Source organism: Equus caballus, chromosome 12 (assembly GCF_041296265.1).
Source record: "Equus caballus isolate H_3958 breed thoroughbred chromosome 12, TB-T2T, whole genome shotgun sequence".
NCBI lineage: Eukaryota > Metazoa > Chordata > Mammalia > Perissodactyla > Equidae > Equus > Equus caballus.
In genome coordinates this window covers 45,144,065-45,164,021 of record NC_091695.1, presented here as the reverse complement: position 1 = coordinate 45,164,021, position 19,957 = coordinate 45,144,065, and the positions used below count along the sequence as shown (strand labels likewise).

The 19,957-nt window shown below is 55.9% G+C and overlaps 1 long non-coding RNA gene across 1 annotated transcript; it reads left to right on the top strand.

Annotated features, from left to right (window-relative positions):
• The first annotated feature begins 11,417 nt into the window (after nt 1-11,417).
• Nucleotides 11,418-14,077, top strand: LOC138916763 (uncharacterized). The gene is made up of 2 exons (XR_011424151.1): nt 11,418-11,766; nt 12,688-14,077. It is a non-coding gene; the product is annotated as an uncharacterized lncRNA (long non-coding RNA).
• The last annotated feature ends 5,880 nt before the right edge of the window (nt 14,078-19,957 follow it).

Sequence of the window (19,957 nt, the reverse complement as noted above, 5' to 3'; positions counted from 1 at the left end):
CGAAGCTCCCCTCCTTGTTGTCCCCCTCCCCTCACGCCCCACTCGATTGCCCCAGGCGGAGGGCAGACAGGTGGCCCCAGCACAGGACGGACTCGTGGTAACAGTGCTCCCGAGCACTGCCTGCATCTCCACTCTGCCACGTCCTGCCGGGCCCATCATCCCCTCTGATCCCCACGGCTTTGCAGGCAGGCGCTTTTATTGCCGTTTCTCAGTTAAAGACAGCGGGCCGCGGAGAAGCCACATGCTTGCCGAGGTCACATTCGTCTTCGGTGGCAGAGCTGGGCTTCAGACCCAGCCCGCCCGCCTCCCGTCTGGGCTGGCGGAAGAGGCGGCAGCTGCCCGGTGGGACTCAGAGGTGGGCTGAGCGGCTGAGGGAGAGCGAGGGAGGTGGTCGCATCCAAGCAGCTGCAGGCAGGGATTGGAGGTCCATGAGGGCCCTTGGACGCCGGGTGAGGCATGGGGCCGAGCTTGGGGGGCAAGAATGGTTTCTTGTCCCCGCATTGTGTCTTGTAGGGAACGAGGGAGAAGGGGGCAGCGTTTCAGCCTGGACCTCTGAGAGAACGTGTGTCCTCAGGGCACCAGGAGGGCGCAGCCTTCCTCGGAGGGCCACCCTCCCAGGATGGAGTTATTCCAGGGAGGGGCCCTTCTGGAACAGAGTGCTTAGGTTCCTGTTCGATCATTGAATGATGAGCCATTCGTCCTTGAAGTGCATGGCCCTTCTAGAAGGATATGTGGGAGCCTGTCCTCAGGATGACGCCAAAGGGTGGGTCTGTGCTAAGGAGGCACGCCACGCCGCACATGCTCGCCCCCTCCCGCATCCGGGCCTCCCGGGGATGTGGGGGCGTGGCTCGCTCTGGCTGCAGGGGCCGCCCCAGCCAGTGACATGAGCATCCGAGACGTGAACTAGGGACGTCGTAGGTCCTTGTCCACCTAGTGTTTTGCGCACAGCCGCTTAGAGATTTTGAACTGCCGTTTCACATGTGTGTGACATGCATCTATAAAATATTTTTTACAGATATGTTCCTAAAACATCACTGAGTTCACCACCTTGGCCAGAAACTGTCCTGCCAGAGCCAGCTGAGGAGACCAGACACCATGCAGGTAAAAGAGGCGGCAGCTCAAGGCCGCTCTGGGAAACGGCCCAGCGGGAACCTGAGGTCCATTTTCTGCCACGCAACAGCAGAATGCAAAGCCTCATTCGTTGAGCAGATACTCCTGGAGCACCAGCCGTGTTCGGGCGGGTCGCGTGAAGGATGGAGGGGGCCATCGGTCCGTCTGTCTTCACTGTTGGGAGAAATGTGGGTTGAGGGAACGACTTCCCTCCAGTCAGAAGAATGATACGCACGATAATCAGTGGGGCCGGTGCTGTCCTGGTGTTGGAGAAGCCATCCGGGTGTCAGGAAGCGTGTCACCTGCACCACGGGTGGTGAGGACGGACAGTGTGGCCAGCCACCACAGCCACCTTCGCATGAGGGAGAGCAGGATGCTCGGTTTTCGAAAAAAACGCTGGGGATCTGAATTCCCATGCGGGCCCTCCCAGCATTAGAGCAGTTTCAGACGCCGTGTGAGATCACCAGACCAGGCTGCAGGCTGGGGCTGCCCGCTTGCAGGCGCGCTCTGGTCCTGACTGCAGGGCAGGAACTGGATCGTGTTCATGCCTGGGCGCCCAGCCCCAGACAAGGCCGGTGGGTCGGTGCCCAGTAGATGCTGTTGTGACAGTGACAGAGCAGGTGGAAGGGCTTGTGACCTGTCAGGCAGTGACCACAGACACGGGAAGCAAGGAGCCAGAATCCAGCGCCCCAGGGTGTAATTCAGGTTTCCTTGTGGGCAAAAGGGGCTCTGCTCTCCCTTCCTGGGGTTTGCACACCCCCAGGCCCCTGGCTCTTTCTCAGCACTGTCTGGGAGTCCAGCATCGTGACAGTTTTCCACCCCAGCGTCAGAGAGAACGAGCCAGGCATGCTGAGGGCGGGGCCAGAAACTCTCAGGGCAGGGAGCATTCTCTGACCTCCAGGGACCCTCCATCTGTAAAGCCCCATGTGCGCACGTGCAGAGGGACCGGTGCTCCTCGGAAGAGCAGGCGGGCCCTGTGCCCAGGTGCCAGGGCGTGCAGTGGGGAGAGCGAGGGCGCAGCCACCAGCAGTGAGCTCACCCCACAGGAGGGGCGGCTGCGACACCCGCCCTGTGCCACTCCACAGGAGCTCATGTCACCTGCTGCAACCTCAGAAGCAGGCCGTGGTTAACATAGTGGAGTCCCTGCGGCCTCTGCAGTGGTGAGTAACCGGCTGCCCTCTCCCCACAGAGGTCGTGGGGAAGGTCAACGAGCTGATCGCCACGGGCCAGTATGGCCGGCTCTTTGCCGTGGTGCACTTCGCCAGCCACCAATGGAAGGTCACCTCTGAGGACCTGATTCTGATTGAAAATGAGTTAGACGTTGCGTGTGGAGAGAGGATTCGGCTGGAGAAGGTGAGACTCAGGGCTTCCTTGTGCATTCAGGGGCTCGGTCACCACGTGTGCAGGCCCTGCTCCCCGGGGTTCATCACGGGGGAAGTTTCCTGAAGTCGGGGGGAGGCTGACAGTGGTCAGAGCCAAGGGAGGGGGAGCGAGAGGCCAGCCTCCTCCCCCAGGAGTGCGGCGCAGGCCAGGCGGGTGATGTGGGCAGAGCCCTCCCTCAGGGGTTCCTCCTCCCGGGAGACGGTCAGTGTGTCTGTCAATTGTCTCACATCTCCCGAACGTAGTCCTGTAGAAAAGTGTTTGATCTCAGATACACTAAAAATCCCAGCCAAGGATGGAAAGAGTTTTCAAGCCCATATTTTTTTCTTTTTTAAAGATTGGCACCTGAGCTAACAACTGTTGCCAATCTTTTTTTTTTCCTTTCTGCTTTTTCTCCCCAAATCCCCCTAGTGCATAGTTGTATATTTTAGTTGTGGGTCCTTCTAGTTGTGGCATGTGGGACGCCGCCTCAGCACGACCTGACAAGCGGTGCCATGTCCAGGCCCAGGATCCAAACCGGCGAAACCCTGGGCCGCCACAGCAGAGCGTGCAAACTTAACCACTCGGCCACGGGGCTGGCCCCATCAAGCCCATATTTGTGAGGAAAAAAAAAATGCTCAGTTCTGGCTAGAACACCACTGTGACGTTAGATTTGATGGCCACCTCGGCTTTAGACGGTAAGGACTGGTTCGGAGGCATTTCCCTGGGCACCGATGTATCTTCCTGGCCCTTCTCAACCGATGGCCTGTCTGTTGAGCTCAGCATTTCCACCCGTCGGTTATGATTCTGTTTGCTGCATTTAGGGGATCTATTTGTTTTTGTCTATTCTACATATAGAACTATATATAAAACATTAAGCTCTCTGGGGCCGGCCCGGTGGTGCAGCAGTTCCACGTTCCGCTTCAGTGGCCCAGGGTTCGCCGGTTCGCATCCCGGGTGCGGACAGGGCACCACTTGGCAAGCCATGCTGTGGCAGGCGTCCCACATATAAAGTAGAAGAGGATGGGCACGGATGTTAGCTCAGGGCCAGTCTTCCTCAGCAAGAAGAGGAGGCTTGGCAGCAGATGTTAGCTCAGGGCTAACCTTCCTCAAAAAAAACACACATATATAAGCTCTCTGTATGTACTTAACTGTTAATATAGGATGTACTCAACTGTTAATATAATGTAATATATGAGATTTTCCTTGTTAAGTGAAACTCCTCCTTCCTTTGTGATGGCAGAGTTTTTGCGTATTTACACCAAGGAGAGCATTAACCTCTGTTTCTCTGATGGTCTTCTCACAGCCTGCGGCCTGAGCACAGCTGCTTAGCTCAGAGCTGGACTAGTTAAACGATAGGACGTGTGCAGCCGGCAAAGCTCGCTTCTCCGTGACGTCAGTGACTGTCATGAGCTCATGAGCAAGAGCACATTTAATGTCTGAGATAAGTAGGAGACTTCAGGAGTGTAGCTGCAAAGATTTCTAAAAAGACATCATTTTGAAACATTTCACATTAAAAAAAACGTTATAGAAAGCCCCACTTAATGCCGACTGTTTTTCATAACTTAGGAAATCCGGTGGAGAGAGCACCTTGCTCTGACAAGTGTTTTATTGTCTGCCGTCCACTGGTGTGATCATGAAATAGGCTTTGTCTTTAATCATTTAAGTTTAGTCTGATCGGATTTTTTTCTTAGGAGTAAAATTTAAGGGTCTTCCAACATCTAATAAAAACCCCGTTGCACTTGGAAGACAAAGATGTCTCCTTCTGAGGCCACACTTGGCGTCCCAATTCCCCTGACTCCAAGAACGTTTGCCTGACTGTACGGAATTCTGCAGTCATTAGAAGTTATTGAAAGAATACCTGGAACCTAATCTTTGCACTATTAGCAGTGCTGTGAACGGCTTCAAAAGGCAACAGAGTATGATCTGTGCATTTTTTCCCTGTATATGTTATACTTCAATAAAAAGTTTAAAAAAAGGCAGCCCCAGTGGCCTAGTGGTTAAGTTTGGTGCGCTCCGCTTCAGCGACCCAGGTTCAGTTCCTGAGCGCAGACCTACACCACTTGTCTGTCAGTAGCCATGCAGTGGTGACAGCTCATGAACAAAAAGAGGAAGTTGACAGTGGATGTTAGCTTAGGGCAAATCTTCCTTAGCAAAAGAAAAGTGTAAAAAGAGAAAAGAAGCCACCATTTCTGTAGGATTTTAACGCACTTATCTGGATGTGTGGTCACCACATCGAGTAATCAGTTTATACCTGCCTTGCCGCCATCAGGCTGGGACATATCCATAAGCTGGCCCCAGGGCTGTCGCACACCCCCACATTGTCAGCTTGCGTCCCCCCTTCTTTAAAGTTAAGGAAAGAATTAGATAGCAGATCAAGTCCGTATCTCAGTTTCAGGTACCAATGTGTTTCTCATTTCCCAGTGCATTCTTGTCACTACCTCTTCTGGCGACTTTTCAATTACGTGTTGGTAATGCACCTGTTTCATTTTCCAGGTCCTGCTGGTTGGGGCTGACAACTTCACGTTACTTGGCAAGCCCCTCCTTGGGTAAGTTGCTCTCAGATGCTGGGCTCTGGAGGGCGCAGGCAGCGAGGCGGGCGGAGAGCCTCACACCAAATCGTTGGTCTGTTAGTAGTTCATTACAGTGTGGCCTTTAAGATTTGTTAACAGACTACACCGTTCTTTATTATGCTGCCTTGTCACTTTCAAAATGTCTACAGGGAGGGCGTGTTACTTTTATAATCAGCAGAAAAGAAGGTAAACCTTCATTTTAGAAATCCTTACATAAAGTCTCAGTAAAGCTGAAAAATAATCAAGAAGGTATATCATTGTTTCTTTTCCTCCTTTTTAGAAAGGATCTTGTTCGAGTAGAAGCCACAGTCATTGAAAAGACAGAATCATGGCCAAAAATCAATATGAAATTTAAGAAGAGGAAAAACTACAGGAAGAAAAAAAGTAAGTGACAGAAAGCGTTAACTGGCCCGGAGTGTTCGAGTCCTGCTGTGGGTGTGACCCATGCGTCCTGCTGCTGGGCTGGCTCGAGCCGGGCGCCTCTCTGCCTGGCACCATTGGGGGCACGGTGGCCACAAAGACCATTGAGAGAGCTCTGCCCCGGTCTGCAGGGTGTGACGGGGGCAGGAAGAGGTCCTTCTGAACCAACCCAGGGGTTGTGGAGGGAAAGGGCCCTGGGAGCCCTCAGACACTGCCGCCAGACGTGACCTGGCCAGTCATTGCGGCGAGGTGAACATTTGCCCTCCCTGCAGCCAGGCACAGCACGGGCCACAAGACACATATGGAGACGTCAGTGGCACCCTCGTTCATGCTGGAAAACACCAGAAGCCCCGTCCGTGTCCACCACAGGGACTGGACAGATATGTGGAGGGGTGCTCTCAGAGGAGTAGTATCTGGGGGTGGGAAAGGACTCTCCCTTCACAACCGGAAGGAGCCTTAGGTCCCGGCAGGGCGACGCCTGCAGGTGAGCAGACTCAGCCTTGCACTTCCGGGCCCACGTGGTCCTCGTACGTTATATATGCTCATCCGTGTGCACAGAACATTTCCCAAGGCAGCACAGCAGTGCACAGGCTATGGTGGTGGTGGTCGTCTGGAGGGGGCAGGAGAGGGGGTCCGGTAGACGCAGAGGCTCTGTCGCATCCTTTCAGGTGCATGTGGCGGCTTGCCCAGCTTGTCATGCTGTTGGCCTTCAGATGGCTTGTGTTGGTCCACGCGTTCTTTCCTGTTACAAGGGTTACATTAAAATCCACCACGTGGGCTGTGAAATAGAAGCGGGAGGGCACAGTATCCTTTGAAGGTGATTAGAGGTGGCGGCAGGAAGGGGGTGAGGTCAGGAGGGGCTGGTCCCTTTTAAGTGGCCGGAGGTGGAGGAGGGGCACTCCTGAAGCCTGGAAGAAGCGAGACGTGGGCGAGGAGGAGAAAGAGGAAGGCAGTCTGGAGAGGTCCAGGGAGACCCAAGGGCGCATGGCCGCTGGGGGTGAGGGGTGTGTTGGTTGTCCGAGGCGTCTGGATGCTCTGAGCCCCCAGGAGGAGCGTGGGCTCTGGGGCACAGGTGGGGAGAGGCCTCGGACGGGCAGGCCCCCATCCTGGCTCCGGTGAGATGAAGGGGCACCCAGTGCGGCTGGGTTTAAAAGGTGGGTAACAAGGCCAGGAGCCAGTGGGAAGGAGAGGAAGCCCAGCGCGTGCGTGGACACGGATGTGGACAGAGGGGCTGCTGGTGGCACGGAGCTGAGCCGCAGCAGCAGCCAGTCTGAGGGGTGGTCTCGCCCGTGGGTGTCCTCCCGGGAGGGCGCACAGGCAGTGGCCTTGTTGACAAGCGCGTGAGGGGGCGGAGGGGCTGGGTGTGGGCTCTCAGCCGGTTAGCGGGAAGTGAGAGGAAGCTCCCCTGAGTGGCGTTTTGCATCCATCCTGAGGAAGGAGTGTTGGGCTGACAGCCCCTGGGTGGGTGGGGATCAAGGCGAGCGGTCTCGGAGGGAGGGAGATGTGAGTTCCTCCGCCCTCCCTCTCGGATGGGTGCTGGGCTCCACGCCTCCGGGACGAGGGCAGTGGGGCACGTGGGTGGTGGGGAGGAAGCCCTGGGCAGGTCTCGGTCCAGCCGGCACTGCCCACTTCTGCCGTCCTGTGCTGGAGGGAGCCCGGCCGAGGCCTGGCCTGCGCGCTCCGGTTCTCCTGGAGCCGTCACGTTCCCTTCCTTGATTCCGATCCCCGGCCGCCAGCACTGCCTGCGTGCTCCACAAGCAGGACAGGGCTGTCCTCGCAGGAGCCTACCCCAGAAGTCACAGTCCCCACGAGGCGGCCCGCAGGCTGGAGAGTCTGCGGCACTCACATCCTCGGGTACAGCAGTGACCGCTGGCCTGAGCTGCCGCTCACGGGGAGGGATTGCCACATCCCTGAGGCAGGGGTGCGGCCTTACCCAGATGCAGGTCAGCAGGAGCCTCGAGGGCAGCGAGACGGGCCGGCCACCCCGCTGCAGTCCAGGGGGCTTGTGGTGTGCATGCCGGGGCGGGGGGAAAGGCTGGGGCCGCCGCAGGGGCTCTCCTGGCCACCAGGCTTCTGGGGGTCACAGCCTCTGCAGCTCCGGACGGGCTCACAGAGCCAGTGGGGGACACAGTGCAGCCCACGAAGTCCTCGGGGCACGCGGCCAGCAGGGCCCACGTGGGCTGTGGGCTGTCACCTGGTGCCACCTGGGGGGGGCTGGTATGCGGCAGAGCCCTCGTGGAAGGAGCGGGCGGCAGGGCTCCCGTAGCCCACTAACAGCATCCGAGTTTGTGGTCCAGCTGTGACCATGTTCTCGCTCTGTTCCAGTTATTGTGAGCCCGCAGACTGTCCTCCGGATAAACACCATTGAGATTGCGCCCAGCTTGTGTTGATCGTCCTGCTGATGGTCACAGAAATGTAGAAATAAACTCCTGTTTTCTGAGGAGACTGCGTGTCTGTGTTCACATGGGAAAAGCTCTGCGTCCTGTTCTCGATGGTTCTCCCTTGAGCGCCGGGTCTGTGAGCTGCTTCTCAGTAAGCGGCAGCCTCCCTGAGCCAGAGCAGCCCGGAAGTCGGGAGGAATTACAGGCGGCCCTCCTGGGGCTGGAGCCGGGATGCTTGTGTAAGAGACTAGCGGGTGTTCTTGGCTGCCCTCCACCCGCACCGCAGGCAGCAGGCCGAAGGGTGGGGATGCAGCTGGGCCCCGGGCCCACGCCAAGAGACACAGGCTGGACTCCCCCTCTGGGCCAGATGGACGAAACACCAGCCAGCTCCATCTCGGAGTAATCCCGCATACCTGTTTCTGGCGATGTTCTTTTTTTAAAAGCTGGTATTCAAACCGGGCAGGCAGCTAATGCAGGTACAAAAGGAAAGGTCCCCAACCCGGAGTGGCCAAGGAACGCAGGGAAGGACTCAGGGGAGCAGGCATGGGGCAGGTGGGGCTCTCAGGTGCCCCAGGGCCCTGGTTCAGAGTCCTTCACAGAGGCGGGGACTTCCTCCATGTGACTTCCTTCAAGGGACATCGCAATAAAACCTTTTAACAAACCGGAGTAAATACTTTCTTCTGCATGATTCCTTTGGGAATCTTCCCTGTTTTGCAGAAACAAGAAAGGAAGGCAGGGCTGCGCCAGGAGGCCTCGCCCATCCCCCCATCAGTCATCCCCATTTCAGGTACCCTGACCCCCTGGGGGGATGCTGGCCGGCCCATGGGGCGCACTCTCCACCTGCAGTGCCCTCCGTGTACAGCAGGGGGCAGCCGTTGTGCTGGACGAGGGGGTCTGGAGTCAGGCCCTTGCAGCTCCCGCAGTGGTTGCTGGTTCCTGTGTTGGTTGCAGGCTGCGGTGATGCTGGGGTTGGTGGGGTGGTGGGACCCAACCTCGGAATGTGGCGTGCTGTCCCTCAGTGCTGCCACCTCGGGAATTTTTGGTGGCTTTCTACATGCTGAGGCTCCCGCCAGCTGCTCTATCTGAGACTGACACCTCCAGGGGCATGGTACCTGGTACCTGGTGTTCTCTTGGGGGTCTCTCCCTGCCAGCCTGGTGCCGTCTTGTGTGGTATTGTTCCACATGCAGGCTGTGAAACATGCAAGACAGGACTGACCTCGCACATTCTTTAACTTGCGCACGTCCATGTGCTGAAATCTAGGGCAGGTCCTGAGGTCGTCCGCTGTGTCAGGCACTGCCGCCTAGTGCTCGTGTGGGTTCTGGAGCCGGACAGCCAGGTGGGAGCCCCAGACCCACCCCCAACAAGCCGTGTGTGGTCTCGGGGAAATTACCCAGTCCCCGGGCCTCAACCTCCTCATACGTCAAATGGGAGTGATGCCAGGATCCACCCTGCTGGACCAACGTGGGGACTCAGGACACCAGTAATTGCTCAGTCAACATTCGCCATTTGTAGGAACAGGCAGAGCCACCAAGCGGGGCGCTGGTGACGTGCCTACAGAGCATTCCTGTTGGTATTGAACTGGCGAAAGTTTACTCCCTTTAAAAACTGGACTAGGGGCCAGCCCAGTGGCGCAGTGGTTAAGTTTGCACGTTCTGCTTCAGCAGCCCAGAGTTCACTGGTTCGGATCCCGGGTGCGGACATGGCACCACTTGGCAAGCCATGCTGTGGTAGGCGTCCCACATATAAAGCGGAAGAAGATGGGCATGGATTTGAGCTCAGGGCCAGTCCTCCTCAGCAAAAAGGGGAGGATTGGCAGCAGATGTTAGCTCAGGGCTAATCTTCCTCAAAAAAAAAAAAAAAACGGACTAGGCTTGGTTCACAATAGCCAAAGGCAGAAAGTACTGAGTGTCCATCAAGAGGTGGACGAATAAATAAATGTACCCTGACCACATGATGGCACGTCATTCAGCGAGAAGGAATGAAGCATGGCCACATGTCGTGTTCACCGCGAGACAGGTGCACCTTGAACACACTCTGGTAAGTAACAGGAGCCAGACACAAAAGGACAAATACTGTCTGATTCCACTGCTACGAAATACCTACAATTGGCAAATTCATAGACACAAGCATGAAAGCTTACCGGAGGCTGGGAGCCCGGGAACACGAAGTTCTTGCTTAATGGGTACGGGGTTGCTGTTTGAGGTCATGAGAAAGTCTGGAAGTAGATGGTGGGGATGGTTGCACAACATTGTGAATGTCCTCAATGCCGCTGAATTGTCACTTAAAAATGGTTGAGGTGGTAAATTGTTATGTGTATATTTTACCATGATAAAAAAATAGAAAAAAAACTGGACTAGGTTAACGATGTCACTTGACTTTAAAAAAAGGCAGAAAACAGATCCAGGTAACTTTCTGCAGAGGGTGCATGTTCCCTGCAGGTTCTTCCTGACGCAGCTGTTCTGGGCGAGAGGTCACAGCCATGCTGCGGGTCAGCTCGGGGTGGGTAGGAGGCTCTGGCCCACACCACCCCCTGCTGTCTCTCATGCCGGCTGCTGGCTGGGTGCGCCCGGGCCAGGATTCTCTGTTCCCTTTTCTGCAGGAACGCTTGGCTGCTCAGTGAGCAGCGTGGCCTTCACCCAGGGGCCTCCAGGCTCCTGCTTGCCTGGCCTCCCGTTGACCCAGCCACCACCTGGTCAGCGCCCACCTTGGCCCACCCTGCTCCCGAGGCTCTGTGGCTATCCTCCCCGAGCATTTCCCCTCCATCTTCCCCCGGGCTTGCTCCCCTGGACTGCAGAGCTTGGCTCACCCTCTCCGGGCCAGGCTGGGCCCGAGGCTGCTGCCACCCCAAAACCTCCCAGCCAAGCCTGCGTGTACCAGAGATGGCAGTAGGGGGAAGGCATATAAGGAGGGTGTGAAAGGGGACAGCGCAGGACACAGGACAGCCAGGGGTTAGGCACAGGGACTTTGACTCTGACCGTCACCTCTGTCACTAACCAGCGTGCCTGACAGCTCTTGACGCATGTCCTAGCTCAGATGGGGCTGCCCAGCCCTCGCATCTCAGGAGGTCCCTCCCTCAGGACCCTGCCCACTCCCTGACTTCTTCCTGGTGTCAGCACATGCGTGTTTATTGGTCCAGGTTTCCCCCACCTCGGGGAGGAGGGGCGTACATCTGTTGGCTCGCTAAGGGACACCCAGCGTCCGCAGCCACGACTGGCCCGCGGCAGTCCTGCAGTTGGCACACTGGATGGGTGCGGGTCTCCCTCAGAACCCCGAACCCCTCACTGCTGGTGAACAGGGTTGGTGCCGTGTGGAGGGCTGGAGTGGCTCCTTCCATGAAGTGCAGACACTGGTGGGGGGGTCCCCGGCCACATTCGGGGATTGGGGGCCATCGGTGGAGGCTGCCCAGTGGTATCCGGTGAGGCTGATGGCCCAGCGCTTTGTGGAAGAGCTGAGTCCCTCGTGTCTGCTGGAACCACATAAGACTGCTCTGGAAGCACTAAACGTGGAAATTGTTGTCCTCTGGGCAGGCGGGGCTCTGCCTTGTCTAAAGAGATCACAGAAGGGGCTGTCCTCATTCCTGAAGGCGGAGCTCAGCGGTCAGAACAGCAGCTGTGCGAGGCATTTCCTCCCAGTGTCCCACACCCTGGGGCCACTTCCGCCAAGGCAGGCGCCACCCCACAGTGGCTCTGGGACATAGAGCAGCACACCTAGAGAGCCAGGCGACCTTTCACCCACTTCCTGCACAAACAAGGCAGCAGAGACGGAGGAGTTGCAGAAACCCAGGTCACCTAACGCCCCAGGAGAGGCCGTCTGGCTTTCTTCTTTCTTCCTTCCTGTCCATGGGTACCAGGACATACAGACGTTCCTCTCGGGAACCCGCGCCAACCATTCCAGGCCTTGACGTGCATAACAGAACTGCAAGGTGAGGGTCTTAGCCTACAGCCACGCTCCTAATGAAAGTTCAGGGCTGGCAGAGCCTTTATGAGATTGTCTCTGAGAATGATCTCTGAGGACAAAGATCAGTCCATCGAGGAACCATTTGAAAGTAAAATTACACTGCATGGGGCTGCCCTGGAGCCCCTGGTCTCCTGGCCCAGGGGCCGGAAGCCCAGGGCTGGGAAGGCCCAGGTGTGCTGTTGGGGGCCAGGATGTTGCCATGGTAACATTGGTGGAGCCGGTACCATGTGCAGGTCGCCCAGCCAGGTGTGTGACAAAGGCCAACCCATCTCACACCCCACAGCCCTGTGACCCAGATACGGTGATTTTACCCACATTTTACACATGAAGAGACGAAATCACAGAGAGGCACAGCAACTCCCAACCATGGCGGCACTTCAGAATCATCTGGTGTGTTCGTCAGGGCAGACCGCACGATGCTACGTAACAGATAAACCCCAGACTCTCAGGGGCTTAACCCAGGAAGGTTTCCTCTTGCTCATGGAAAACCTGGTGCGGAGTGGGGGACCCTGTCCAACTTGTAGTTATGACCCCAGAACAGGTGGGGTGCTGGGCGGAGCCGCTCGGCTGCAGCCTCCCCTCTTAACCAAAGGTCTTAACCAGAGGGCTCCTCGGGGCTGCGGGTTTGGATAAATAAGGAACTGAGGGGACTTCTGAATCACTCGAAGCAGAGTCTGTCAGCCTGGCAAAGCTGAACCCCATCCCCCACCGCTCATGCCCCCTGTGCCCGGAGCAAGTTGGTGCTGTCAAGTGGGGCCACCAGTGGTCCCCAGCTTGCCTTGCACTGGTGGGTATGTAGGGGTAAATGTCATCGTCCTTGTCATGTCGGTGGCTAATTGTTAATACGTGTAGCTCTATGGCATGCTGACAGTTTCTTGCCTTCCAGAAAAGTCTCTTCTCCCAGGATGATGCAATGCATACAAACAGAAACTCGTCGTTTGCCTGCCCCTTTAAAGGAAGACTCGATCTAATGGTCAAACCCATACCTTGAAATTGAAACTGATTTCACCCAATGAGGAATGTTTTCCTGAAGAAAACCTTCCAGATCGCTGAAGGAACCCAAAAGGACATATCCTCCCGAAGGGCCAGGCTGAGGCTGCGTTTGGAAGCCAGGTGGATCTCTGACGGTCTCTCCTTCTGACACCCCGGGCCCCGCCTCCATCTGCTGGAGCTCGGCTTCACGAAAGGAATCGCCAAGGCTCGGGGCCTTCTCTCTCCCGGGAAGGTTTGAATTGGACTAAAAATCCTAGGATGCAAAGTGGGGCTGTTTCAGGAGGCAGGGTTTGAGGCCTGGGTTGGGAGCCCTCCGTGACCCCCAAAAATTACCTCCTGCCACTGCACCTTCCGTTCCCCATAAAGCCCCCTGTTCTTCCTGCCCCCTCCCCAGTTATCGCGTTTCGTCCTGCTGTGTGAGTGACACTAAGCACTAATGAGCGTTCCCCACGCTCGCTATGCCAGGGCTGTGGGGGGTTCTCTTGGGGATCCCTTCACCACCTGGAGACAGGTGACCTGGTTTGGAGTCCCGGCTCTGATGGGCAAACCGTTTGCCCTCTCTGAGCCCCGGCTTCCTCCTTGGTAGAGTGGGGCGACAGCAGCTTCCTGGGGGCACTCACCATCTGCCATTAGCCTGTGCACCCGGAAGAGCGGAGTGCCCCTTCCCTGGGCTCTCAGGATGCTTTGCCAGTCCCTCGATTACATGCCAGGTGGTCGTCTGGGCAAACGTCTTTCTCCTGGCCCCCAGGGAGCTGCCTTTCTCTGTTTTAAAACGTAGGACTTGTTATTATTCAAGTGTGGTGAGGCCAACAGATCAGGAGACGATACCACTGAAAAGATGGTTTGTAACAGTTCCCAGAGGAGGGGCACACCGTGCCCCGGGGGCCACCCGGGGAAGCACCAGGCTGGGTCAGGAGGCAGAGGGAGACAGAAAATGTGGGAAGGAGTCTTTACTGTGGCTTCCTCAGGAAGGAACGGAGAGGTGGGGTAAGCAGTCTGAGGATTGGCCAGTCTGAGTAATTTCAGGGGGCTCAGGGGCATCGCGCATCCCAGTCGTGCGGTACCTGCCCTGGGACGATGAGGGCAGTGGGGAGTGGCCCCGAGTGTGAGGGCTGGAAAGAGGTGGGGTTGGGTTGTGGGCTCTGGATTGGCTGGTTTGCACTGGAAAGGCACGTTCTCGGGTAGGTTGTTGACCATCTCTAGGAATTGGCACACCCAGGGAGGGGCCGTCCACGAGGTCAGCCAGGCCCCAGAAACACAGACAATAAAGGACGTGATTAATACACCTCGGGCAGTCAGGTGTGATGGGGAGGAACAATGGGTTTAGGGTCCGGATCCCAGATTCCTGCCCCAGCCTGACAGGTGTTGGTTGTGTAACAAAACAGAAGCTTCGCCAGCCTCTATGCCATCATGCACAGTGCAAACAACTCCCTCAGCGACTTGTGCAAATCCACGGCCGCCCCGTGCCTCATGCCGCTCCGAAAACCGGAGAGCCCTGTCCGCGCGTGCGGAATCTTCCCAAGGGCAGCCCCCTCGTGCATGCACGTGCACACATGCGTACATGCGTACACACACACACGTGCACATGCACACTTGGCATCCTGTTAGGCTCGTCTGTCACACAAGTCCAGCCTTGTGCCGAGAGGCCTGTGCTGGGAACGCCGCCATCGACTGGGCAACTGGCCAACACAGAAATCAACAAGGTGGTTGTGGGGAGCGCTGGGAGCTCAGCAAGAGAAGCAGGGAGCCGTGGCAGAGAACAACGAGGAGGGGACCCCCAGATGGAGGGCCAGGCGGCGCCTCGATGCGGAAATGACACTGACAGTGATGCCACTCAGAGGAAATAAAAGCCACAGAGTTCCCGAAGCTCCAGAGGCAAGAAAGAGCTGGAAGGTCCCGGGAACTGTCCATCTGGCCACCACTGGGGAGGAGAGGCAGAGATACAGGAGATGGCCAAAGAGAAGGCTGTTACTGAACACTGGACTTTGGAATCAAACCTCTCTTTGGTAAGAGGCAATATGGGATTTGATGCAGATGTATTTTGACTGGTTTGTTTCGGGAAGCATCTGAATAAAGTTCTGAGCCCTGTGGATAACAAAATGCAACCCGGGGCCAGCTTCCTGGAACAGAGCCCAGCGAGGGTGTCCAGTGAGGGTTCCAGAGGCTTCCGCTCCTAGTGGAGCCGGGGCCTGGGCACGCAGTGGACACTCGGTAACTATCTGTTGGAAAGTCCACGTCCTAGGTGTGCGTGAGCTGAGATCCAAGAGCATCTGGCCTCTCGGTTGGCATCTTGCAAAGAGGCTGTGAGCAGGCGTGCCCACCTCTATTCTGAGTCCTGAACTCTCCTCACAGTCACCCAGGTGAAAAGCCACAAAGATTGACACGGTTCTCCCAGCGTAGCTGGGCTCTGCTTCTGCTCCCTGCGCTGGCAACAGAGCCCAGGCACCTGTCGTCACCCACAAGCTGCATCCCAGGGCCCTGGCTACCCAAGGGGAATCTCAATCCTAATCTCAAGGGGCCTGGGGAGCAGGGGGACCCCTCACAGCCCGCCCCTGAGAGCGCTCGTGCACATATCACCAGGGCTGACGTGGAGATGGGAGGGGGCCCCCCTAGACAGCTTGGCTAAAAGAACCAAGGGTGGTCATCAGGGGTTGAATTCAATACCCCCCAATTCACCTATTGCAGTCCTAACCTCCAGCACCTCTGACTATGACGTTGTTCAGAGACAGGGTCCCTGCAGATGGTTAGTTAAGGTGAGGTCACACTGGACGAGGGTGGCCTCTAATCCACCGTGACCGATGTCCTTATGAAAAGGGGGAATCGGACACAGGCACAGGGAAAACGCATTGAAAGGTCGGAGTTTTGCAGCCACAAGCCGAGGAGCTGCCAGGAGCCAGGAGAGAGGCCCGGACGAGCCCGTCCAGAGCATCATAGGGGTGCCAACCCCTTGACCTTGGACTTCCAACCTCCAGGACTTTGAGACAAGAAACTTCTGCTGTTGAAGGCCCTCGGTCTGTGGAGCCTCGTTACAGCAGCCCCAGGAAGCTGAGGCAGTGGTGAAGATGTGGAACAAACCCCGAAGGCACGCTACCGAATCAGCCCACCTCTGACCGCCACCAGCAGGGGCTCCCCGTGGCTGCGGGCGTGTGGCTCTGCCCGGGTCTAGCCTGCGGACCTGATCCAGGTGGGCTTTGTTTTCCTTCAAAGGGCAAGCCAGGCTTCTAGAGAAGAAGTTCCTCCTTGCCCCGGTGGCCTGAACCCCTCCAGGGACTGCCCAGCACCAGCTGGCTGGAGTCGTGGAGGAGCAAACCCAAGTGGCCTGCCGCCAGCTGTCGCCCTTCACCTTGACGGGGCATGACCGTGACTTGGGCGCTGGTTACAAGACCGAGCTTCCCAGAAGTAACCTCTGGCAGCACAGGAACCTCAGTTCTCTCTTGTTACACACGCTGGGGGCGGCTAAGAGCAGACGAGGCCTCCGGTCCCAACCACCTCTCCTGTCTTCTGACTCCAGCCCCTCTGGACCCTTTGCGCCGCACAGAGCTGCGGACACCAGGAGCCTCCCCTCTGGAACCCAGGGCCCGTGGGTTTGAATCCACTGTAAACACGTTCCTGGGTGATGAGCAGTCAAGACAGGTGGGGGAACTTCCCACCCTCTCCTCAAGCTGGCTTCAGTTCCCAGATATCCCCCGTCTGCCGGTGGCCATGCAAACAACCACAGGAACGCTTCCGTGTGTCCGGCCTGTTCTCAGAGCCGGTGTCGCAGCCCAGCCTCAGTGCTTCCCCAGGACGAGGTGGCTAGGACCCTACTCAGGAATTCAGTTTCACGTATTTGCAAATATTTTTCATGACTACAGCTTGTCTGAGACATCAGCTCACGAGGGCACTCTTTACCAACATTCATTCGTTCATGCATTCACTTATTCATTCTTCGGTTTATTTACAGACCCTACATTATTTTTGTAATTCATTCACCCTACATCCTTCATACGATTCTAAGCACTTTACCTATTATCGTTGTGCCCGTTTTGCAGATGAAGAAACTGAGGCAGAGGCAGGTTAAGCAACTTGGTCCAAGGTCACACAGCTTAAAGGGGCAGAGCCGGGATGCAAACCCCGGCCGACAGGCTGCAGGGCCTGGGTGAGTGCGTGCTGTGGTCCGTGAGGACGTACTGCGCTGGCTGTGCTCCCCCAACCAGGTCAGGAAACTGGTTGTCACCTTGTCCCGTATGGGGCACTGGGTCAGACTTTGTGCAAAACCCAGAAGCTACGACCACATTGTCCTTGTTTGCAAGGAGCTCAGCCTCCCTCCCAGGGGACACACAGAAAGACTCAGAGAGATTCCAAGTGCGTCTGCAGCCCTGGCCGCATCTGGAGTGGAGGGCATGGAGGCAGGGGACTGGCCCGGAGGCTTTTGGAGGGATCCAGGCATCAGCTGACCACTGCAGTGGTGGAGGACGCAGATCCAGGAGGAACAACCCAAGCGAGGCTGGGGAGGGAAAATGGCAGAACTCGTGACCAGTTGGCTCAAGGAAGCGCAGGAGGAGGCGGAGGGGCGGGTGGCGGCACGCGGTCCTGGTCAGGTTGCAGGGGACCCAGCTCAGGGGAGAGATGATGACTCCAGAAAGAACTCTTCATCTCCTTCCCCACCCCCTGCCGTGGGCCTCGTGTCCCTACATCTGAAGATTCCCATTTCACTGGAAAAAATGCAGAAAAGTATGTTTGTCAGCGCGTGGGACATCTCTGGCAGGCTACACAAGAAACTGGCAGGAGTGTCTCTCTCCAGAGTCGGGAGCTGGGGGGCCCAGAGGCCAGGAGGCGTGCTTTTTCCCATATGCCCTTTGTACCTTTGGAATCTTTGCCAAGGGCAAAGTATTCCTTGTGCAAGAAAATAAATTCAACCTTAAAATTCTAAGTCACAGGAACTTTGTGGGATAGGCGCGTGAAAATTCTACGCGTGAGTGAAGAATTGGGAGTAGACAAGAGAGAGCCAAGGAGCTCGTGGATGGGGCAGGAGGCCCTGGTGCCACCGGGCAGGGCCGTTCCTGAAGGCAGAGGAAGAAATGAGGGGATTAATCCAAGGAGATGACCACACAGATGAGAAGAGTTTGCACCTGTGTGCTCGAAATGGGAATACTCCCCACCTACACTGTCACCCACAGGAGCCTCATGCAGTGAGTTATAGCACAGCTACAACTGGAATATTATGCAACTGGTAAAAAGAACTAGGTAACTGTAGGTAATGTTGGTGCCCTGGAACGCACCTTCCAGGACGTGGCCCGCCGTGTCCTACTAAAGGCCCCAGTGGCCTGTTGGGTTTCTGCTCAGCCCCACAGGCAGGGCAGGCTGGCTGTGCTGGGCAGTCGACAGTCCCAACAGCTTTCACATCTGACGATAAATATGGGAACATCCCATCCCTCTAGGGGCCAGCAGCACGGCATGTGCTACGGGTCTCCCTCTGGGCCTGGGCCTCGGTTGCCCCAAATTGGTGACCTGCTCATTAGTGTTCTCGGTCTTGCTTTCTTTTCCTTCCTTGTCTCACTTCCTCCATCCCCCACCCGTATGTCGTGGGGTCCTCTGGGATCACTCCCAAAGCAACTTTCACCCAAATCCTTGTCTCAGGGCCCACTTCCGGGGGAACCCGATTGAGAACCATTTGTATCAACATAGACAGATGCCCTGCTAGGGTACTAGTAAGATACCATATAACAGAGTAGCGTGTAGAGTGTGCGCACATGGGTATGAATGCATACACACACGTGTGTGTACACACATGTATATAGTGCTGGGGCCCAGGGCAGGCCACCCCAAAATATCCCACAATGCCATATTGACGATTTTAAAGTTACTTGAGAAGCAGTCAACACAAAAAGGGCATTTCCCCTCCTCTCTCTGTTCCCCCCGACAGCAGGAAATAAATCTCCCAGTGAAGGGTCCCCTCCCCACAGCAGGAGCTGGAGAGACGTCCTCCCCACCAGAGCTGGGGAATTCAGGGCTGAGAAGCCTGCATAAACAAACTTGTTACTTTTACTAATTTAATACCTCAAGCCTAAACTCTGCCTAAATTCCTCACTAATTACATTTCCCAAAGCTGAGTTTCTTTGTCCTGTCAATTCCTCACAAATCTATCGTTTCTTTGTGTAAAAAGATATAAAAGCAGCCTGCTTAGCCCATCTCGGACAGCATTATTTTTATGATCTCCAATACGGACGTATTAAATTGGTTTTTCTCCTGTTAATCTGGTCTTGTGTCAATTTTGTTATTAGTTCAGCCGTAACTCAGAGAAGGTACAAGGGGGATTTCACCCCCCGACGATGCACGTGTCATACACACACACGCACCAAATATGTCCACACCCAGGGTTAGCAGTACTGAGTGCTATGTGATGGTATTTGAAATTTCTTTTTTATAGTAAAATTAATTCATTTTATTTTTATGTAATAAGTATGAACATTTTAAGAAGTGGAAGGCTAACTTTTTTCTTTTAAAAGGTGAGGAATCTTGGGGCCGGCCCATGGCTGAGTGGTTGAGTTCGAGTGCTCTGCTTCAGCGGCCCAGGGTTTCGCGGGTTCGGATGCCGGGTGCGGACATGGCACCGCTCATCAAGCCATGCTGAGGCAGTGTCCCACATGCCACAACTAGAAGGACCCACAACTAAAGATATACAATTATGTACCGGGGGGGCTTTGGGGAGAAAAAGGAAAAATAAAATCTTTAAAGAAAAAAAAAAAAAGGTGAGGAGTCAAAATGAAAAGTAAGGGGGCTGGCCCCATGGCTTAGTGGTCACATTCAGCAGGCTCCACTTTGGTGGCCCAGGTTCACAGGTACAGATCCTGGGTGCAGACCTATCCCACTGCTCATCTGTGTAAAATAGATGGAGACTGGCACAATCTAACCTTCCTTAAGCAAAAAAAGAGGAAGATTGGCAACAGATCTTGGCTGAGGGCCAATCTTCCTCAGCAAAAAAAAAAAAAAGAAAGAAAGGAAGGAAGAAAAATAAGGCCTGATGGCTCTGAGAACAACAAAAAGGTGGAGCATAATTGCCCAAATGCCTAAAGAAACAAACAAAAAGCCTGCGAATAGGCAAACACTCCCGTGTGTCTTCTCTGCTCTGCTCTGTACGAGGACCACACTTCTGTACTCTCTGTACTTCACTTCTGGCCATT